The 23,509-nt window shown below is 35.0% G+C and overlaps 1 pseudogene; it reads right to left on the reverse strand.

Moving 5' to 3' along the window:
• Positions 1-1,815: 1,815 nt before the first annotated feature.
• Positions 1,816-22,639, reverse strand: LOC21403803 (annotated as a pseudogene).
• Positions 22,640-23,509: the final 870 nt, after the last annotated feature.

Consider the following 23,509-nt stretch of genomic DNA (forward strand, 5'->3'; position numbering starts at 1 on the left):
TTCTTCTCCATCTTCTTTGTATCTTAGAAAGCAACCACAAAGTCCACCAATTGAGTTGGAGCCCCTTGATCAAGCTTGTCAATGACCATAAAAACTTTTGACAAATCCATCATTACCAAAGAAGTTTCTTTCTTAGCTAACCAGGTCTTCATCCTTTCAGCCATTCTGTCACCAATTTCTTCATACCCAACCACAGACTGACTATACCCAGTTCTAAATGTGTTAGAATTTTGAGGCCCAACCCCCATTGCACCAAAATTAGGCCAATTAACGTTGTAATTGACTCTGTCCAACCCCAAAATTGACTCTGCCGATACCGAAAACACTAGACCCAACCCACTTCTGAACAAAATTTTTGGATTCAGCCCCAAAATCACCAGCTTTCACGTCAAAATTCCACGTCCTGGCCATCATCTCGCCGGAGCTAGCCCCAATGGCGTCGAAATCACAAAAACCCAGGCTTAAGGGCGTCAGAATTCATGGTTCCCACACCAATTCCGTCAAAAGTTGCCTCTGTAGCACCGAAACCAGCCACTTTCACACCGGAATTGCGAGGCCTGGTCCAAACCAGGCCGGAATCAGCCCCAGCCTTGCCGGAAACAACCTCAGCAGTGTCAGAATCATGAGACCCGCTCTAAATTTGGCCGGAATTTTTGAAAACAACACCAATCTCACCGGGATTAGCCTTAATGGAGTCAGAATTGCGGGACTCCACTACAATCCTGTCGGAATATGCCTTCGTAGCACCGGAATTAACCCTTTTCACGCCAAAATCATGAGGCCCAGTCCAAACCCCAACCAAATCGTTGTGCCCAGCCTCCGCCGCGCCGGAACTCGCACCAAAACTCCCAGATGTAAGCCTCAATCTTCCTGGATCTTGAAATATCAGCGCCAATCGCGTCGGCGTTCTCAGATTTCGTCGCAAATCCACCGCCGTTCGCCTCAAATCTGGCCGATCTGGCACCATATCGCAAAGAACCGCTCAAGTCTTCATCGGCCTCACGCGATCCTGGATCTTGTCGCACTCTTGGATCTCAAGTCTCTCTGGCGTTGGTCGTTGTCTTGGAATTTCCTGATCTGGTCGCGACTCAGCCCAACTACATCCCAGTGCCTCCGTCGTCCGTTTGCCCTCCACAAGCTCTTCCTGGCGGCGCATCAACTGATCCAAACGATCCAACTTGCCATGGATTGCCTTGACAGTCTTCGCAAGTACGGAGATCTTCTATACGGGACGGAATTGTTGCAGCAAGTGAGTCTTGAACTTCGACCAACTCTGAAACGGCCATCGTCGATCTTCCGATTGAAACCATATCAGAGCTTCAGTCTCTAAGTGGATAGCCATAGCCTTTAATTTCTCCCGATCTAACATACGAAACTCTGAAAAGCTTCGTTCCACATGAATAATCCAACCGTTGGCGTCGTCACCGTGGAAAACCGGCCAGTCAATCCGCCGATTTAGGTGCTCTCCACCATCCGGAATAGGATCTGGTCTCCACCAGCCTTGTCGATGCAGCATGTCGGCCAAGAATCGATGCTCTGATACCATTGTTAGGAACCCGAAAATCTGAGCTTCATTAACAACACTAAAAATGGAAAATTACAGGATAAATGGGTGGTTTCGAGGAGCCCCGACCTCCAAGATAGTGCACAACACTAGACACTTTTTACAAATCTCACCACCCCCTCATTAGCCACTAGACTCTTATTTATACTACTAAATGACTACTAAAAAATAACTGGCAACTATCAGGTTCTTAACACGCACCAACATAATATACAGTTTTGGGAAGTCCTGGTCAGCCATGTAGATGCAGACTATTGAAATAGTCGGAGGAAGTTGTTCGCATATGCCATCGGCTTGACATCGGGGTGTGGCTACAGTTTCAAACGAACTATTCATGACATGTTACTTTAAAAGGAAATTTTGTGGCGTGAAAAATAAAATGGCATTTGGAGAAAATGTTGGGGAAAGTCAGCTTTTAACGGCAGGAGCAACCTACCACTGCTGAGAAGGTGACAATGTTAGGCTTCAAGTTAGGTGCCTCAAAACGAATAAAGGCACCTTTATTACCCATCTGCAAAGACAAGTTGCATGTCAACGTTAAATGTAAATTAGGCATGAGCTTAAAGGTTCGATCTTACAAAAATTAGTAAATAAAGAGCACACCAATTGGACCAATATCAACAAACTTCAGTTCACCTTCTAAGTTAGCATGCAATAGTAAAACCTCGATAAATTAATAACCTCAATTAAATAAATTTCTTGCCGGTCCCGACTTAAAAAACTCGTTATCTTGGTTAATAAAATTTTCATGGTCCCAAGGGTATTAATTTATGGAGGTTAACTGTACTCCAATGTATGATACAGGTAGATAACTATTTCTTTGGCAATGTACAACTACCACTAAGAAAACTTGTTTTCTTTCAACAAAAAAAAAGGCATAGTAAAACGCTTGCCATCGATTTACCTGGTCACAGTAATTTGGCGCAGAAAATACAGTGATGAGTTTACCATCATGCTCAATCTCATAACCCTCATCCTTTACTTCATGAGAGCGCAAAACTAAATCTGTCATTGAGTAAATACGTGTTAAGTCAACGACTTGGAACATTGTAGGAAAAAAAAAAATATATATATATATATATATAAACCATCAAATGACTTGAGATCAAGAAATGAGAACAAAAAAAGGAGACATACCTAAATTGTTGTCCTGCAAGAATCTCTTTGTTACATCAGCACCAAAAGAAAGGCCCACACCTCGTTTGCTTGGGCCTCTTCCCAAAGAAGGTTGTGGATCACTCCACAGCAATTCACGCAACAACCCTGAAGAAATCCAGATAAGTATAAAGCCCACCAGAAGAAATCAAGAAGAAAATACAGAATGCCTGTAAGATCATGTATGGAGTCTATAACTTCACATGCATATCCGTTCTCTTTCAGATTCCACAGTATCACCACCTTTTTAAGTCTAGGAGTCTAGGAATCAATAGCGCAACTAAGGAAAGGAAAAAATTGTGCTTCTTACCTTCCTCGGGAGGTTCGCAGAAACGATCAATTGCTCTAATATCAGAAAGTTTCACCCCATCAACACTAAAAAGACCTCCATGAACCACAAAAACCTTCTGATTTATTACATGAGCCAACGGTAAGCAACAGAAAACTTCTGCAAATAGTTCCACAAATGTTTCACTTAACTTCGAACGCACTTCACCTTCAAAACCATATATTTTGTTCATGCTCTTGCTCTCGTGATTTCCTCTAGCAAGGTGCATTGCTGAAAATTTTACAAACATGCTAATAAGTGCTGATGAAATTACAAGGTTAAAGAAAAATTTCGCAAACAAAGTTGAAATGTAATGATGGCGGGCACAAAAGTTATAAATGAAGGTGCACTCCAGAGAAGATGCCAAAAGAAAACAGCTACTAATACTGACAATCAAGAACTTTATTTATGAAAATCAAGAACTGATAAATTTAAAAAATGAAATAAAAATACGTCAATAGTGCACACTCTACTCCCCATGTAAGACCAGCAACAAGTTACATGGTTCTTAAGCAGCCACTAAAATCAGACAAAAATTGCTCAAAGAAGCAAAATATTGGTGGCACGCAGTACTAAGTTTGGGGCAAAAAAATACTGACAAATGAATAAGTCAAGAGAGGCTGACCTGACAGAGACATGCACTTGAACGCAAAAAGTGTGAGGATGACCTCCAAAGAAAATGATCCTCTATCCACAAAGTCACCATTAAATAAATATGAATTCTCTTCTAAAGGAAGCCCATTCAGCTCAAAGATGTTGAGGAGGTCATAGAACTGCATTAAGAAGAGAACAATTTTAAGTAATAAGCAGGAACCTAATATTGGCGACGTAACACACACACACACAAAGGAAAAAAGGGAGAAAATTCTGATACCCGAAGCACCGATAGAGAGTCGGTAAGCATAAAGTTTGCAAAGAAAAAAAAAATTGTGCCAATCAAGATGCAATAGTGTAAATGACATATACTAGCATTGCCACCAAGTAACAGAAAATAAGATTAAAAATAAATAAATAAATAAGACATGTCAAATGACAATCAAAACCCGTGTGATCTGAACAGTCTTTCAAACAAGTAACAAGAAGTTCCTATTCACTAAATATTAAGAGACTGAAAACTTCTGATTGACAAGGCATGATAGCTGGTTACGGAGCTCTTAAGTACTATTCGGTTTCAGGAGTGGAAGTATATTGTATACCTAACAACCCATGCAATTGTTACCATCCAACTCTATAGAATCAACCACACACTTATTACTATAACATCTCAGGCGTTCAATTCAATTCATTATCTTCCCTTGATTTTCCTATCAGCCCAGGCTTGCTTGCCCTTGTTTTTAAATAAAGCATTAGTTCCATTTCAAAAAAGAATAATAATAATAAAATAAAGCACTAGTTCCAGAATTTTAAGAGAGTAAAAGAATTTACTTGACCATGCACATCACCACAAACACTAAAATGATTACCCTCCGGAACGGTTGGTTATATCAACAAGAGAAGGTAGGGCCCGCAACATTTCTCTTGTTTGCAAGACAATCTGGTATGCATATCTAAAGGTCGAAGAAAACCAAAATATGAAAAATAGACCGAATATCCATTTATAAGTAGGTATAACTACGAATACTCTTTTTGCCATTATACCGTTTGTGCAAGCTTTTTTGGTTCTTGAAATCCTCCGTCATTTTCTTCACAAAATCCAATGTTACAACATCTCCAATTTTTGCACCTGAATATTGTGGCTCCACATCTGGATGTCAAAGAAAAAGAAATTTAACACTTAGGGGTTAAGAACCAAGTTATGAAGTTCCTTCATGAAAGGAAACCACAAAAACTTAACCAAGATCGCTAATTAGATAGAAAAAAGACTAAAAGATTCAACTAAACATGTAAGAACCAGATGCTTGGAGCATATAAACCTCATTCATAAAGTAGAATCCTCAAGCAATATGCATTTTATAAGTTGTTTAAATAAAGGCACCCAATCATACACGGATATTGCTCCTAGTCCAATGCGTAAAACACAAACAATTATAAAACGGAGCTAGACATCCATAAAGCTACACTTTCTTTAAGGAGATGTTTGGTTCATGTATTAAAATCATAAGATTAGAACCATTTTTGATTTACGTGTATTTTGTGTGAGAGAAAATATTGTAGCGAACCACGAACCATGATTCGAATCGGGATACGAATCCCCCAACCAAACAACTCATAAATTAATAACGAGAAAATACATCGAAATCAGCTGCTCTATATTAGCGTATGGTACTCCATAAACTAATTCACTAGATTTGGAAATTCTCCTAAATTTTGTTTCAGTGAGATTTACATTTGATTTGTTATTTTGATATTTTTCAGATATTTATAAATTATTTCCAAATCTAAAAACTGTAACTTATCCAAAGAATAGCAGAGTTAAGCACAAGCTTAAAAATAATATCAACTCTGACAAGAAAGAGAGAGAGAGAGACCAAAATCCCACAGCTTAATCAGCTAAAGAACTCATCTTATGCTAGAGAACTCTATTGAAGAATGTCCATAGATAGAGAGAGAGAGAGAGAGAGAACTCTATTGAAGAATGTCCTTTGCTCAATAATTGGTAATGACGCCAAAAATGATATCACCAAGAAATAACCTCAATCATGCAATGTTGATCCTGTAAGCTTGAGGTTATGTACCACGCCTAACAGGTCACATGATACGCGAAATGGAAAAGGCACTCTTCGAGTCAGTGCAAAACTCCGTAAGCAAACTTTTATTCAGCGTAAATCCTCAAATTACAATCCATCATCTTTTATATTTCCATTTGCTTACAACCAGAATCCCGGGCAAAAGGAAAGGAATTAAAAATAACAAAATAACTTTCATAACTGATTCACTCACGCTACCCGGATTTTTCGCTAATAGATGTGAGCTGAATTCTAATCAAGACTATCCACCTTCCATAGTTTTATGATCACTGATTTTCTGTTTTTTTTAAGGAACACTTGATTCTTTTGACCATGCAAAAGAACTACATTTGGGGAAAAGTAACGCTAGGAATGCCAAATTAATGCACCACTTTATTAAGTGATTTGGCAATTCTGTGGCCACACAATTAAACTCTACTATCCCTACTTAAAGAAAGTGTTGCCAGCTTTGAAAAATTCAGTGGCCCATCAATTGGTCCATGAGTATGGCATCCATTACACTAATCTTTGAGAAATGGAGGGCTACAGAAAGGTAACAATAAATTCATGATTAAACCTTAAAAATCAATAAAGTCGATACTAGGTATTTGCATGTCATTTACATAGATTTCTTTTTTAAAGATGACTAATCCAGTTATTAGGAATTGCACTCTACTGAAGCATAAAATCTCAAAATCTACAAAGGCCTGCTCGCTACAAACTACCAAACTATAAAGTTCCCATCCTCACCAACCAAGTCTATAACCTAATTGCTTTACACGATGTTCTCATGTTTCAACAAGTGTGAGTATTTTGAATCAAATACAGGAAGGAATTGGTGCATCAGAAGGAAATAACAAAATTACTCAATCTTCCAACACAAAAACGACAAGTTAAGGCCTCGTTCATTTCACCAATTCGAGTTTTTAGTTTTATATTTATATAGTTAAAAGTTCTTAGAAAATGTCACATTTAACTTTTTCTGCTACAGTTAAAAAGCTCTCAGAAAATGTCATATCTCAGCTCGAATTAAAAACTCGAATTTGCAAAGCGAACGAGGCTTGAATGTGTCTGTTATTTTGTAATGATCAAATCAATATTATTTCAAATCCTGATGGCATTGATAACCTAATGAAGCTGAAATCCATAAATAGCTAACCTCCCAACTAAATACTCAAAATTGGTTTTCGCTAGTTACACTATTACATACTTAAGATTGAAACCCCATGCTTAATAAGTCACGTTACCTATATACTGTTTGACTTTCCCAATCATGTCACCTATCAAAGGTTTATACTTTGAAATTCAAAATCTTAAACCAGTAGGATTGTGCAATTTGCCAACACCCAAAATTTTCTATTTTTGTATATATATAGTGTCAAAAGAATAAAAGTGCTGCAGACACCAATCAAAGGTTGACATGTGGATACCTCCAATAATGACACATAGAACCCGTAAAACAACAAAATAGAGTGAGTCTTAGGGATATTATGAGAACTTAGCAAGACTCACGAGTCTATCCATAAGCTCATCAGCATTATCGTGGGAGCACTTTTATTTGGTCAACTTTTGGTTCATGTGGTGTACTCTACTAAGAGTTATTTGTGTGCGGTTTTTGTGCTAATTTAAAAGAAAATTGCTAACTTGTGTCCAAAAGGGTGTCGTTTCTGATTTGCAGGTTTTGTGATGATAAATGCTGTAGGATTTGCTATAGCAAAAATATGACAGCATGCAGTTAATGGATGACGTCAGTGTGTAACTTTGCACGAGAATTAGGACAAAGAGCGTACAAGACGGATTTAGTGCTTAGTCAGCTAGACCCAACCTCTGAGTAGGTGCCACCTCAACGTCCTTGGTTGCCCTAAAAGGAATGCACCTGGAAACTCACTGAAGGAAGAGGGGTGCCGCAGGAAGCAAGTAAGGAAGCAAGAGGAGAAAATAGAATAGAGCACCCGAGGGAAAGAAAGAAGCAGCAGAGAGTAAAAAGAAAACCAGAGAGAAAGAAAGAAAGGAAAACAAGTATGGAGGAGACGAATTTGGCTGGAAATCTCAAGGAGTGAAGCCACAGGAGGAGACCACCAAGCTTCATCTAGTCTTTACTGTTGTTCTCCTCATTTTGGTTTATCTTTCCTCTTCCTCTGTATACAAATCATGGCTGTTCATTTTGTTGAAATTAACAGAACAAGTATGAGCTAAATTAACTTGGCTGGGATGAAAAAGTACCCGGATCTGTAATTAACGTTGTGTATGCTCACTTTTGCTATATTAATGGTGATCTAGTTTGTTCAATATAATCTTTATCATTCATTTTTATTTACCAACTGGCCATCTTAAATAAAATATTGTGAGTTCAATTTGCTGGAAAGTTTAGATTTAGACCAATATTGAACAATGTGTTGTTTAGCTAAATTTCATAAAGAAATCTAGTTGATTTGTGAGTAGTATAGGAATATACACTTGTCTCACGTAGCCTAATTGAAACCTATGCTTAACTGAACCTCTATGTTTAGATTTCTCATAGGAATATGTGGAAATGTTAGTAAAGAGGTGAAATCATAAGTAAGTCGGGAGATTTTTGTGTAAAATTCGTGTTTAAGGTTAACTGACAGCATTGCTGTAGCAAAAGTCATAGCATAAATAGCCCAGGTTGCAGTGAAGGAGAAATTGAGTCCCAGTTCTTCACATAGATTGATTTTCTCCTTTGATAACTGAGTGTGCATTTATTTACTTGTCTTTATTGTAATTCTTTTAGTCTTTGTAGTTGAATCAAACCATTAAATTTGTTTACATTGCATTTCTTGGATCTTATTAGGAAAATATTAATAACTTTTTTCGTGAGAACGATACTCTACTCACACTTTATTATTTGTTCGGCATGTACACTTGCGAGCATAAAATTCACGCAACACTATGCAATATGCATCTTACTATGTCTTAAAGCATCAGATATATACAATCAAGACAAGCATGAATTATGAGCATATTATATCAAGAACAACAAATTCAGACAGAATGAGCAGAAACATTGCTTGGGTATATGGCCAGTCGCCTACGAAATTTTGGAAAAGAAAGTTAACAAAACCAGAAAATGTTTATATGTAAAAGAAAGAAAATGTTTATATGTATAAGTTTAATTTCGAATAGAGCCGCGTGAAAAAGTGAAATCCATTTAGCCGACCCTAATTAAATTAGAATTAAGGCTTTTTGTTGATGTTGTAAAAGAAAATAAACCTAAATAACAACACGTGTAACAATATTTAATAATAAAAATGGAAAGACATTAAAATATGAAGCAATTAGTAATACCTATAGTACGATAGTCAATAGACTCCACAATGGAACGCCTTTGAGACACCGGTACAGCAATTGGTTCTTCAAATTTAAGTTTCTTTACTGCTTTCTCGCATTCTTCCAGCTTTCTGGCAGTATCATCAGGGTCATTTGGACAGAGTCTCTTGACCTATTTTAGATTTAAAAAAAAGAATTAATTAAATGCCAGTGTAACACAAAGATGAAATAGAATTTTAAAAAAAAAAAAAAAAACATGAAATAGCAAGGTTAAAATCCTAATTGAAATGGAATACCCAATTTCCTAAACTATCCTCCCTCAATTATGTCCTTGAATCGTGCTTTAATTACGTGCATAAGGTTATTTTGTAGTGATTACCACTTTAAGTTCAGTCCTAATAATAAAGTCAACACCTAGGAACCTTAACTCAATTTCAATTTGATTTCTACTTCAATTCCACTAGAACTTAATTTCAAATCCTTTCATCACACATTTCTAAATGTGCCAAAGATGAAAAGGAATATCAGTAAATTTCTGGTACTAAGCAACCCATGAAGAAACCTAGAACTTAACCCAAACCCAAAGGAACTCTAGTTCCTCATGTAAATCTTCAAAAAACCTCTTAGTCTGTTAAAGTATAAAACTATTGTTGGCACACCTCCTAAACGCTTAAGCTTTTGGGATGAATTGGTATACTAACATGGTATCAGAGCGGGAGGTCCTGAGTTCAAACTCCCGTAATTGCACTCTTTATCCCTATTTAAAAATTGTCATGTGTTGGGTCTTTAATATATCTCGGGCTTAAATATTCACGTGTTGGGCTTTCCAATTAATTTACCCACACGATTGCCCGTTGTCTAGCCTACATGTGAGGGGGAGTGTTAAAGTATAAAACTATTGTTGGCCTACCTCCTAAAAGCTTAAGCTTTTGGGATGGATTGGTATACTAACATAGTCCTAATGCAGCAGTGAAGAAACCACTCCAGACACTCTTCACTTAAATTGGAAATGTTGCCATAAATTCTGATGAGGAGAAATTTAGAAAAATTAGACTCACCAACCCATCTTTTCAAGTAAGAACCGTATGAAATTCATGTGTAATGCTCTTAATCCTGATATATGATATATATATATATATGTATATATTTGCTTTGTTTGTGGTTGGTCCTTTTCTAATGTCATAGGCAGCCTATTAATTTAATGACTTCTTTGTTAATTTAGAATGGAGTGGGCATCACAGAGAAGAGGAGCTAAAACAAAGATCATCGAAAAAGGGTCAAGATCCGGAGCAAGCAATACTAATTAGGATAAAGTGTCGTTCTCTGGCTTAAATTGATTAATTGTGCTGGATAAGTATATTGAGTATATTCACTCAACTTTTATGTGTCAAATTATTCTTTTGCCCTTAATTTTACCTGCCCTAGGCAACAAGTCTACAAACATGTGGTCAACAAAATTGTGGAAGCTTGAAATCATTGAAGGATAAATCTGGCATTCAAACTGCTGGTTTTGAAGGTGAAATTACGGCAGGTTTGTGAAGAATACAAAAACGAGCTTCTTGATTTATAATACTATCTTTTGGTCTCTTGATTGGTGTTAGCATTTTTTTTTTACCAATTTATAATTTGTTTTCTGAAACTTAATCTATCAAATATTTACTAACATCTACAAATTTTCTACCAAAGAAGCGTGCAAAAACTAATGGATGGAGCAGGCGATGGTCTGTAGATTTCTTTATGCCTGATTTTTAAGCTTAGATATATCTGTTACACAAACTCATACTAAAACGCCGCAGATATTTTCATGTTGGGTTCTCTTACCTCGTTCAATCTTTCTGTTTTCCCTTAACTAAAAAGTTGGAGTCATATTCGTGTGTACTTTACATGTGTTACTTATTGTGAAAGATGTTTTTTTTTTTTAATTTTTTCAAATTCCTTTCTCTTTATTTATTTACTTGACCTCTATTTTACTTTAAGGGTTGGCTACACTAGGATGCAAGAAGAAAGACGTTTTCATGGTGTTGGAGGTATGGATAAACATTAACCCCCTTGTCCTCTACTCTTAAATTTCTATTTTCATTAACTTAGACATGATATGTGTAACATTCAATTGGCTGTACTTGTTTTTCTTTTTGGATAGATAATAGATGTTAAACTGATCTTTAACTGTTACTACAATTTGATCTGAGTATTGGACTTTAGCTGTGATGAAACCAAAAAAAAAAAAAAAAAAAAAAAAAAAAAAAAAAAAAAAAACTCTCACTTACACATTTGGTGTAGTGTTATACTTGTTATGTGGCACTTTTTTTCCTCGTTTACTCTGATGTATAGCATGTGCTAATACTTTTTGATCTGGTGGTCTCAACTGTCGTTTTTGACTCTCTCTCCTGTTTGCTTGTTGTCGTTTTAGAATATCTGTGCTAACATCAGGTTGAAGTGTTCCTTGGTAGCTTAAAGTGCCCTACCCTGATCTTGTATGATGCTCCAAATGTTGATATGATGATGGCAACTGGTTTTCTGAGCCACACTTGTATTTTATATTCTACTTACTATTACTGCCCCCCTTAAATTTTTCTTTTGTTATACTTTACCGTTTTCGTCTATTTTTTTCTTTTTTTCTGTTTTCTCACTTAAAACTTTTCTTAGAACTTTTCTTCAACTCTTTTTTTTTTTTTTTTTTTTTTTTCTCACTTAAACTTTCCTTCAACTGCTTTTTTTTTTCTTTCTATTGTTTACTGTGTCGTTGTGTTCATTGGTTTTTTTTTTCCTTCTTGTTTTCATACTTTCTGAAATTATTTTTTCTTTTGTATATCCAAGTAAAAGAAATCGAATTTGTTTTCTTTTTTCCCCCAATTGGTTCTAGTGTAATGCCCTCTAAAATTCTACTGTTTTATCTTATTTTTAAGGCACTAACTAGTAAGTAGTCATCTGATCTCCCGCTTTTGTCACAATTCTTTGCTACTTTTATTCTGTCCATCACAACAATGTCCTTGTCAATGTCATATTAATATGTACACACTTCTATAACACATACTTTTATATAGATCGTACTAGTATCCGGTCCATCAAAACAAAGACGTGTTCATGTTATCAAGGCACAAGAGCAATACTAGAAATCTATGTACATATATTTGTACATGATCATATTAGCATAGCGGACATGAAAATGTTGTTCCTGTTGTTGGGGTGGGTATTATTTTTATCCCTTTCAAATAGGCTTTGCTAGTGAGAGACAACAATTGTTGGGAAAGTTTTTTTGGGTCAGTCCCTCCCAAGTGATAGATTAGAAACCATGGCTCTTTGTACATCCGCATTGTTGTGTCAGATATCAATATATTTAGGGCTTAGGGGCCAAAAGAAACATTACTAGCTAGGTACAAAGTACATTGATTTGTTGCGTTTTTCCTGATTTAATTTCTTTGTACTAATAGTGCTTATATTTTATCACTAATACTGTTATTATTGTTATTTTGCTTTGATGAGGGGCTATGTATGGGCATAGGACAACAAAGGTCAAGCTTTATGAAGTCTCAACAGGTTTTTATTTATTTATTTATTTATTTTTACTTTTTTTATTTAATTGAATCTGACTAGATGCATGTTAGATATAGGCTTAGTTTGGTAGTGCTGTGGATTTTAAAAAAATTACTTTTAGCTGTGCTGAAGAAAAAAGCAACTGTTACAAGAAGCAGCTGAGTTTGGTAAATTATAATTATAATAGTTGTGCTGGTTCTAAAATCATTATAATAGCGTTTGGTAAATTTTGAGGTTGAATTGCTGTGAGTATGTAAAATAACAAAAATAGACAGTATGAAACTTAAATATATATAATTTTTTTTTGTATTTAGAAATACTTGTTTAGCTTAAAAAAAAAACACATAATGCTATGACTCTGAATTTTCTAACAATAAATTTATGATAATTAATTTTTTTTTTTTTTTCATTTCTTCATTCACAATATAGTTACAACAAAAAGGAGCATAAGTGAGTAATCAACGTATACAACAAAAATGTACATTCCATGTTCAAAAACTGGTAGAGGCATTAAAAGAATTACGTAGTGCTCATTAAACTTGCAGCAACTTGATCTCGTATTTCATCCATTTCTTGTGATAATAAAAAACTAGTATTACGATTTTCTTTTACATTGTCCTCAAGTTTATTGTCTTCATAAACGATACCATCATGATCCACCTCAAGGAGTATGAGACCTGAGGCCATGTCAACGACGTAAAAGAGCAAATGAGACAAACTGCAAATATTACTGACTAGATTACTTGTCACCTAACACTGACTTTGAGACTTTCGAACTCCACAAAATGGTGATAAATTCACATGGCCTTAGCCGTTGTCATGTTCTCGGCACATGCATAGAAGGGCATTATATGGTCTACGACACACTCGAAATTATGATAAATGGTATCTTTCTACTTTATATGGTCCAAGAAATCCTTTTAATTGTGGATATTATGCGTCAACTAAATAATATTTACCTATTAAAATGAAAACACATGAATAGGTGACATATAAAAATTATATTACAAACATCACTCTCCTCAGTGAACAAACAAACAAACATCAATGGCATTGCACAAACACTTTCCAAATCCGTAAAGGTTACACCAAATTCAGAGTAACATCATAACAACCACCAAATTCATAACAAACACCACATTTATGTACTCGTGAAACCGTTTGAAAGCAAAGAAACTCAAATAACCTCCTTTTAGCAAAGAAACTCAAATTACCTTCTTTTAGCAAAGAAACTCAAATTTATGTACTGGTGAAACCATTTGAAAGCACCAAATTTATGCATTTTGTTCCTAGAGCAAGACTGGTTGAGATAGAGACTATGCTTTCTAATCACAAGTGCAAACAAGCTAACCCGATTGTGAAATGCAAAAGAATTAATGAATGCATACTTCATAATACATGTTCAAAATCCATTAATAAATTTAAATAAGAAAGTAGTTGAAATACACGCACATAATTACACAAGTGGACCTCTTTTTTGCTGAGTCCCCCTTTGACAAGTAATATGCTAATTGGACGGATAAAACAACAAAAAGGGTGAATCAACTTCCCCATCCCTAACCTCTCTACTTCTATTGCCAAAAACTTGCACCACAAGGTCGGGGAAAAAAGGAAAAGTGGAAGGTGAACCAAAGCCCACAATACAACCACAACCACACTCATTTATCTCTTTTTCCTATTCTCTCCTTTTTTTTCATCATCATCCTGCCTTGAACCCAACTTCCAATCCTTCTACAAGCTCTCTCCATCTCTCTCTATTTGTTTGATACCAATAGAATAAAGAAACAGAACTACCATCCCTGTTCTTGTGCACAAGAATAGCCGAACCACGTGTAAGCTTTCTTTTTGAAATGCACAATCTAAAAACCTCAGAAGTTGTTTTTCTTGTTTCTCAAACCTCTAAAATGAAAATACCACGGCCTAACCATCCTCAGTTTCTTTCCTCTTCTTTCTAATTTTACATTGGTACACTCATCAATGATGTGATTCAAGCTAATGTGTAAATTGACACAATTACAATTTTTGCTTCAATATGAAAGGTGCTAAGCTAGTGTGTGTCAGGTGGATAACATTAAGAGCAAAGCTAATGTTATCTACTTGGAATGACCTATAACATAATGTTTAAGTAGTGTGTATTTTAGTTGACAACAGTTGTATATATGTTCTGGCAGCTGTTTTAATCTTTATCTTTCTCATTTGGATTTTCCAAGCCGATTTTTTTCTTAAAAACGTGGCTGCAAAAAATCAAAGTTTTCTTTAATTTTGTTTTACATACTTTGTAGCTAGCTTGAACCCTTAACTAGCTTCCGACTACTCTCAATCATTTCAAACGCCTCATTTAATCCCTCCATTTTATCCCACAAACTCCCTCTCATCTTTATTTTCATGTTTCCCCTTCCCAAAATAAATACTATTGACACAACTAGCTAGCTAATTCCAAAGCAAAGTGGCATCACAATTACACATACATAAAACATCACCATATCTTTACTTTGTGAAAGAGTTTGATCATCCTCATAATCATCATAAAAAAATTGAAAAAAAAAGAAACATGTCTGAGGTAGGAATTTTTCAGCGGAAGTCAACAAGTTACAAAGGAAATCAACAAGTAAACAAGTTACAAAGGAAATCAACAAGTAAACAAGTTGAAAGCTGATTCAAGGTAAAGGGTTAACCACCGGTTTTTCTTCACAAAGCAGAGGAAAAGAAAAAGTTTTTCTTCACCGTTTTTGAAACAATATGCACGAAAGATTCAAATGCTTAAATAACCATAACCTATACTATAATCCAAGTATGTGAATACCATAAAATAGAGTCAGAATCCGGTCAAAACAAAGGGTTTACATAGCAGAGAAATAAAAAATTTTCATAAAAAATCCATCAACCCAGAGAACACAACTAAATCAACATTAAAAAAAAAAAAAAAAAGCTCAATGGAGTACCAAAAACTTGATGTGAAAATTGCAAGTGCACAATATCACATACAAGTAATAAAGTAGTGAATAGAGTATCATTCTTACGAGGATTACGTTAATTTTAATTAAGTACCGAAATTGGTTAACTCTAAAATTATTTGAACGACCGAATAAACGAGAATAATACTAAAACAAATAAAAATAAAACAAAACAAATAACTAAAACACTAGAGCAACTGATTTCACCATAATTAGTCCACTTTAATTCCTCAATTCTCATTATTCATATTTATTATCCAAGTTGAGAATCGAAAATTCCTAATTTATTCAATGCTCTCTTCCGAGTTATACCAAAAGTCCCCGTAATTGCTAACCCACTATATTCCTATGTGAATTACAACAATCAAAGTGTCATGAACGGTTCATGGATTTTCATGTATAGACCACACAAATTATGCAAGTATATTCATATCTCACATGCAATTTATGGCATTCAACACAATGAACTCAACACATAATTCTCCTTCCAGTTCTATTATGATTAACCAATTATTTAATTAGTGACCAATTAATTAGAAGCATTAAGAACGGTGATGAACACTCAATCTTAGAAAATAAAAATAAATAACTCAAATAAAAGAAATTAAAATATCATAGTGGGGTTAAATCAGAGCTCTAGCAAAATAAAACTAAAACATAATTAATTTAAAATAAATAAAGAGTTCTAACATTTCAATTCACAAAAATACAAAAATTAAAAAATTAAAAAGAAAAACTCATATGGAAGTATCATAGGCTCTAAATTTGACTTTTCAATCCTCAATCTTCAATTCTTAATCTTTAAAATATTTTCTCCCTTACAAAACCTAAAATTAAAAATAAAAATTCTAAAAGAATGATCCCAAATTTCCTAAAATAATTTCTCATCTCAGCTCTTCCCACGGAGCTTTTCTTATTTTCTGGGTGCTACGCTCTGTGAAGTAATCGCAGGGGGTTCTCTCCAATTCTACAATTGCGGCTGAAAAAGGCTTTAAATAAGCCTTGGTTTCATGTGAGCGAAAAAGAGATAACAAGGGGCATTAGGGTTGCTGATGTCATCATCCACGTGGCAGCATCTTATTAGCTAGAGCAAAAGCCAGAACACATCTTCTTGTGCACGTGGAAAATCTCTTCTCTTGGAATGGAACTAAAGTAACCTCACGTGGTGAAGGAAGAGTAATTGCAGGGCTGCTCCCTTTGGTCGTGCTACTGCCAAGGGCTATTAATAGCCTCCAAATTCACACGTCAGATGAGCAAAAGAAGGAGGGACATTAGACTCTGATGCAAAGGTGGACACATGGCAAACTTTGAGTGGGTTGGAGCTAAAACTAGATGATGGTGCACTTTGGATTGCAGATGAAGACAATCGGACGGCCAGTGAAGAGCATGAGTGGCAGGGGCACACGGAAGAAAGCTGAATCCGAATTTGCTTTTGATTCAAAAGTATGTTCAATGCCAACTCAACTTCAAATTGTACTTTTCACCTAATTTAAACACAATTAAGGATTAATAAAATTATTGGAGGAAAAACTAAATAAAATCAACTAAAATAAAATAAAATAACACAATAGAAAACTAAACTAAAAATAAATAAAACAAATAAATTCTTTAAGGACAAAGTAAATTTAAATATAAATAAGAAGGAAAATAACTCTATTTATAGAGTTATCAAGTACTTACCGAGGCTATTGAGTTAGGATGAGCTCCAACCGGCAAATCTACTCGGCCAACGACGAGAACAGAGAGAGAGAGAAGAAAGAGACATAGAGAGAGAGAGCTCTTTGGTTGAGAGAGAGCACATGCAGTTTGATAGAGGAAAGCACCACCGATCGAGCAGAAAAAAATTTGGCTCAGGAAAATTTTTTGATTTAGCGGGGTTATTTTGAGAATGATGAAAATTTCATTAATGAGCCCATTATAGATTACCGCACAATCTACAATCAGCAGCTGATTTCTCCCTAAAATTCCTCCTAAATTCTCTAAGAAGCACTTTTTGAGGTGTTTACCAAACACAATAACAACTTTAGCTAAGTAGAAAATTGATTTTAGTCTCCTAAAATCTCTACCAAACTAAGCCATAATGCTAGAAGTCAACTACTTTTTCTTCTTTTTTGTCAAATTTAACCATATTGGGTTTTACTTTCTCTTCAAGATAGAACACTTTACTTGATTTATGAAGTTATTTTTTATTCATTAAGTAAGATGTAGTCTTCTTTATATAATTCTATATGATTTTAACACTTTATACAATTCTTTTTCATGGTTATGTTTTTATATCAGCACATAGATTTTGAAAGCCTTTTGTTTTTCAAATGGTGTACTTAGTTTTAGCTATTAAAGTAGAAACTTCCCAACTTCGTTATGTTAATTAGGGTAACAATTCTAAATAGGAGAGAATATCTAATATGGGAAAAAGCCAAGCATGATTCACAAGCATCTCGTTGAGGAAGGTATTCTGTTATGATAATTGAAGGTGTCGTTGTACGAGAAGAAGGTGATAAAATAGTTAAGGGCTCAAAGATGATTTAACTTATGTTATTATGTCAGCTTAACATTCTTGCTTGAGGTTTCGACCAAGAACAGGTCCCTCCCTTGCTCCTTTACTTCCTATCTATTTAAGCATGAGGTATTGATTAGTGCATAAGTGCTCAAGATTCTCACTGCTTCTTATCTTATAGTGAGATATGATACTCAAGAGAAGGGCTTGATTATAAGGTCTACCTACATCAAACTTGTAGGGCGGGCGTACAATAAAAAGAAGGAAATAGTGAAGTCGATGCATTCTATATTTTCTATTAACGAAACACACTATGAAAATTACCATGTGTTCAAATTCATTAAATCGAAACTTTTGAGGTTTATTTCCTACCTGAATCACAAATGTCAAGATATAGTATTCAAGCAATTCTTATGTTTATTTATCTTTTGTATGTAGCATAAATTTATAGAAGAAAAGTACTGATCTAAGCAGGTTAAGTGAAGATATTATACTTATGTGCAGTAGTATCATATCAGCTGAGAAGTAATTAAAGGTTGTTTTTCAAGATCACTCACTGTCATTCCTGATAGACATCTTCTTGTTCGTACTTGTGGTCTCCAAGTTGCAGCATCTCCCTTTTACTGAGCAATGGTGTTTATGTGGAAATAATAATTAGCATATGAACGAGTTTAATTGTAATCATTTTCCATGAGTTTTGGGTGTTATCTGGAGTTTGTTAACTCGTCTTGAATAAAGCTGTTTGAGGCTATTGTACATATTGTTTTTACTGTTAAAGTCTACTCAAAGTAACACCTCATCCGATATGCAAACAAGATGATAAGCTTCCGGTGCGTTTTACTTACGTACGGAGGAGGATTTGAAAGGGAAATGGGACTGGAGTAGAGGTTGACAGTGGGGATGTGAGCCAGCAAGGAAAGGCTTATGGGGAAGATGGGCTGGATTGTCCAGAGGCTGAGCTGGCAAGTTTGGGGGGAGGCTGAGAAGGGGGTTGGCTTATAGCCAGTCGGTTAGGTTGTTGTGTTAGAAAGAGTTAGTTACTAGACAAATAATTAGTATAAATAAGCTTAGCTAAGGCAGATTAGATTCATTCATTACATTTTCTCTAAACGTCTTAGACAATTGGACTAGGGAGTGCAAGGGGTCTCTCGAAAACCCCCATACCTGTCTCTGTTTTCCATTTCTGTAATTCTGTGGAATTTCCACCAGTAATACGACGAACAAGCTTGGGATTGAGTTGTAGTGTGCAATCTTCTGTGTTGTTTGATTCTAGCGGACTAGATTGACTTTCGATCTTATCACAAGACTCGTGAGCTTGTGATTTTTGTTGCAGATTATTACTCTTAACTGTATTTTTGTTGCATTATTTGACAGGTAGGCGTGAATATCTTCTGTGTATCCAATCTGTAGAGTATGTTGCTTGGTTGGCCTGCCACCAAATTGGAGCAAATGAGAGAGTGTTTGCCATCTCTCAAGCAAAGGCAAAAGGATAAACTTAGGAGGCATTTCTTTGTCTATGATATTGAATATCATATATATGCAAACTGCATATTGGCACTGCATAAGGAATCATTTCATGCTAGATTCTGATAGTGTCTTCGTTGAATATTAAAATTTTGCATCACATGACAAATGAAATAATGCAAAATTATAGGATTTGAAAGGAAAAATTACACTGTATACATCATATGTTAATTATTGCATTAACCAAGGAGATAATCTAATGAAGATTTTGTATTCTTATATCGGATATGGAGTGACCTCGTGTTGTATTCTTAATTATTGTGCACTCCAGACAGTCTTCACTAAAATTGGAAAAGTTGCCAAAAATCCTGATTGAGAAGAAATTTAGAAAAATTAGACTCACCAACCCATCTTATCAAGTAAGAACCGTATGAAAATTCGTGTGTAATGCTCTTAATCCTGATATATGATATAAATATATCTATATGTATATATTTGCTTTGGTTGTGGTTGGTCCTTTTCTAATGTCATAGGCAGCCTATTGATTTAATGACTTCTTTGTTAATTTAGAATGGAGAGGCATCACAGAGAAGAGCTAAAACAAAGATCATCGAAAAAGGGTCAAGATCCGGAGCAAGCAATACTAATTAGGATAAAGTGTCGTTCTCTGGTTTAAATTGATTAATTGTGCTGGATAAGTATATTGAGTATATTCACTCGCCTTTTATTTGTAAAATTATTCTTTTGCCCTTAATTTGACCTGTCCTAGGCAACAAGTCTACAAACACGTGGTAGCAAAATTGTGGAAACTTGAAATCATTGAAGGATAAATCTGGCATTCAAACTGTTGGTCTTGAAGGCGAAATTACGGCAGGTTTGTGAAGAAAACAAAAACAAGCTTCTTGATTTATAGTACTATCTTTTGGTCTCTTGATTGGTGTTACCATTTTTTTTAACCAATTTATACTTTGTTTTTTGAAACTTAATCTATCAAATATTTACTAACATCTACAAGTTTTCTACTGAAGAAGTGTGCAAAAACTAATGCATGGAGCAGGCGATGGTCTGTAGATTTCTTTATGCCTGAAGTTTAAGTTTAGATATATCTGTTACACACACTCATACTAAAACGCCTCAGATTTTTTCATGTTGGGTTCTCTTAACTCTTTCCATCGATCTGTTTTCCCTTAACTAAAAAGTTGGAGTCATATTCGTGTGTACTTTACATGTATTACTTATTGTAAAAGATGTTTTTTTTAATTTGTTCAAATTCCTTTCTCTTTACTTATTTACTTAACCTCTATTTTACTTTAAGGGTTGGCTACACAAAGAAGCAAGAAGAAAGACATTCTCATGGTGTTGGAGGTATGGAGAAACATTAACCCCTTTGTCCTCTACTCTTAAATTTCTATTTTCATCAACTTAGACTTGATATGAGTAACATTCAATTGGTTGTATTTTTTTTCCTTTTTGGATAGATAATAGATGTTAAGCTGATCTGTAACTGTTACTACGATTTGATCTGAGTATTGGACTTTAGCTATGATGAAACCAAAAAAAAAAAATCCCTAACTTACACATTTGTTGTAGTGTTATACTTGTTATGTGGCACTTTTTTTCCTCGTTTACTCTGATGTATAGCACATGCTAATATTTTTTGATATGGCGGTCTCTGCTGTCGTTTTCGACTTCCTCTCCTATTTGCTTGCTGTCGTTTTAGAATCTCTGTGCTAACATCAGGTTGAAGTGTTCCTTGGTAGCTTAAAGTACCCTACCCTGATCTTGTATGATGCTCCAAATGTTGATATGATGATGGTAACTGCTTTTCTGAGCCTCACTTGTATTCCATAAGAAAAAGGAAAAAGAAAAAAAAAACACTAATACTTTCTAATATTATGATAATTAAAAATTAATAACACAAAAAAAAAAAAAAAAAAAAAAAAACCATTTGAATGATATTTTACATATTTTAGAGGTCACAATTGTAAGTTAAAATTTTTTTTTGGATTTTTTTTTCCTTTTTCTATGTTTTTATTTAAGGGTATTTTAGGTATTCTTAAGGTTAAAATTGAAGATTAACTATGAAAATGTATAAATTTTAGTATTAAATTTATTTTGAAGGTATACATTTGATGAGATAAAAAAATTCAAGATATAATTTTTAAATAAATTCAAAACACAAGGTATAAAAAGGTAAACTCTATCTTTTTTTTTTTTTTTTTTTTTTGAAGGGACGTTTATCTTTACTAGGCTTGAAAATTATTTCCACTCGATTTAATGGGTCCCACGGTAATCGCTAGCGCTCCCATATCAGAGCTAAAATGGACAGCCACGTCAGAAGACACGTCAAGTGGTGAGAGCACCATAGATGTCGCCTAGCTTTACTCATAATTAAACATTTGAGAAGGCAGAAACATTAGTAAAGTCCTAAGATCATATACTAAATAAAGCATGTATGATAATTTGAAAGAATGACAATCAAAAAAAGAGAGAACTGATTCTCTCTACATATACACACACAAAAAACGAAATAAGCGGAAAGAATACATCTTTCTTTAGATATAAATACATCTGCAAGAACTGTATGTAAATCTAGGGAAGCACCATGAATCAAAGGAAAACCGAACGAAAAATACATTTTTACAAAAACCAGATAACTCAGTCATATATGCTGACATCTTGCTCAAACTAACCACAAGTACCATTGTACAAACTAGTACATGGATCGGTACTCTCTAAAAGCCATGACTCAATATCCCAATAGGCTAACAAGTCATGAACCTGTTGGTCTGCTTCTGAATTTCCCAAGTACATAATATCCTCCAAGCCATTCTGATTGGACACTCGGTTGAAGTCTTGATCGAGAAAAACTTGGTTGTTATCATCTGATGAATCTGTTGTTGCCCCAATGGAAACAACTTCCAAACTGCTTTCAGGCTCCCCTTGGTCCTGATCATAAATATCTATGATCGGAACTTTTTCGATTCTTGATCTCTCTCGGCTGGGTTCGGAAGAAGTTCCATTGCCAGTGAGATCTTGTACAAGCCTCTTGAAGTTTGAGCTGTCGGTGATGTAGACTTTTGGCCTCAACACTTTTATCCAGTTGCTGAAATCCTTCTTCCCGTGAATATTATTCTTAGATGCTTCCACATATGCTTCTTGACTTACTTCTTTCTTATTCTTTCCCATAATAGCTTTTAACAAATGGCAAACCTAGGAATGATCACCAAACTATGGCCTTGCGGAGGATACTAAGAAAAGAGGTATAAATATGAAGGCTGAGAAATCAGATAAGTTCTGAGGATTACATAAAAGATTCTGAAAATTGATGTTGATTATACAGAAACAAAGATATAAAAATAGGAATCCACACCCTGAATCCTAAATCAATCTCTCTTTCTCTCTATTTATTCCTCTCTCCTCTCGTTTTCAAAGCACGACACGTTAGGAAGATGCTAAGTTTTGTATGTACGTAAAAAATTTAGATGTTGGTCAATTCAAGATAATGGTTTAAGGTAGAGAAAGATAAGAGTAAAGTAATATATAGTGTTTGTCATATGGGTTGAATGGGCATTGGGGGCACGTTGTTACTATTGCATTTATAATAATACCGCAAGATTTTGCTTGTTCTGCTTCCTGTAACATCCATGTTGGGAGAGAAGGGAAAGGAGAGTGAAAATAATAAACAAAGAGGAAGAAGCAACAAATGGCATATTCAATGTACAAATGTGAAATGGAATGTTTAGAGGTATAGTCACCATTTCCTTGTCCGCGTCACATCAAAATCTTGGTTTTTTAGCTCTGGCTGTCTACCTAACACGTCAATGGCAGTTCCATATATGTGGTTATTGAGCTTTGTTTGTTTCCCAATGATGATTGGAGTGATTTGTGCAATTTTTGTATTTGTTGGACGGATCCTACGTCATGAACCCACCAAGTGCAGGGCTTGTTCTTTTGAAGTTTATCTTGAGTATAATTCTTGAGTTGAATTTAAGTTATAACTTGAGTTGAACTTGTAACTTGAGTTTGTGTTTGGTTGTGTACATTCGAGTTATGGTT

The sequence above is a fragment of the Morus notabilis genome, unplaced genomic scaffold (genome assembly GCF_000414095.1).
Source record: "Morus notabilis unplaced genomic scaffold, ASM41409v2 Scaffold409, whole genome shotgun sequence".
NCBI lineage: Eukaryota > Viridiplantae > Streptophyta > Magnoliopsida > Rosales > Moraceae > Morus > Morus notabilis.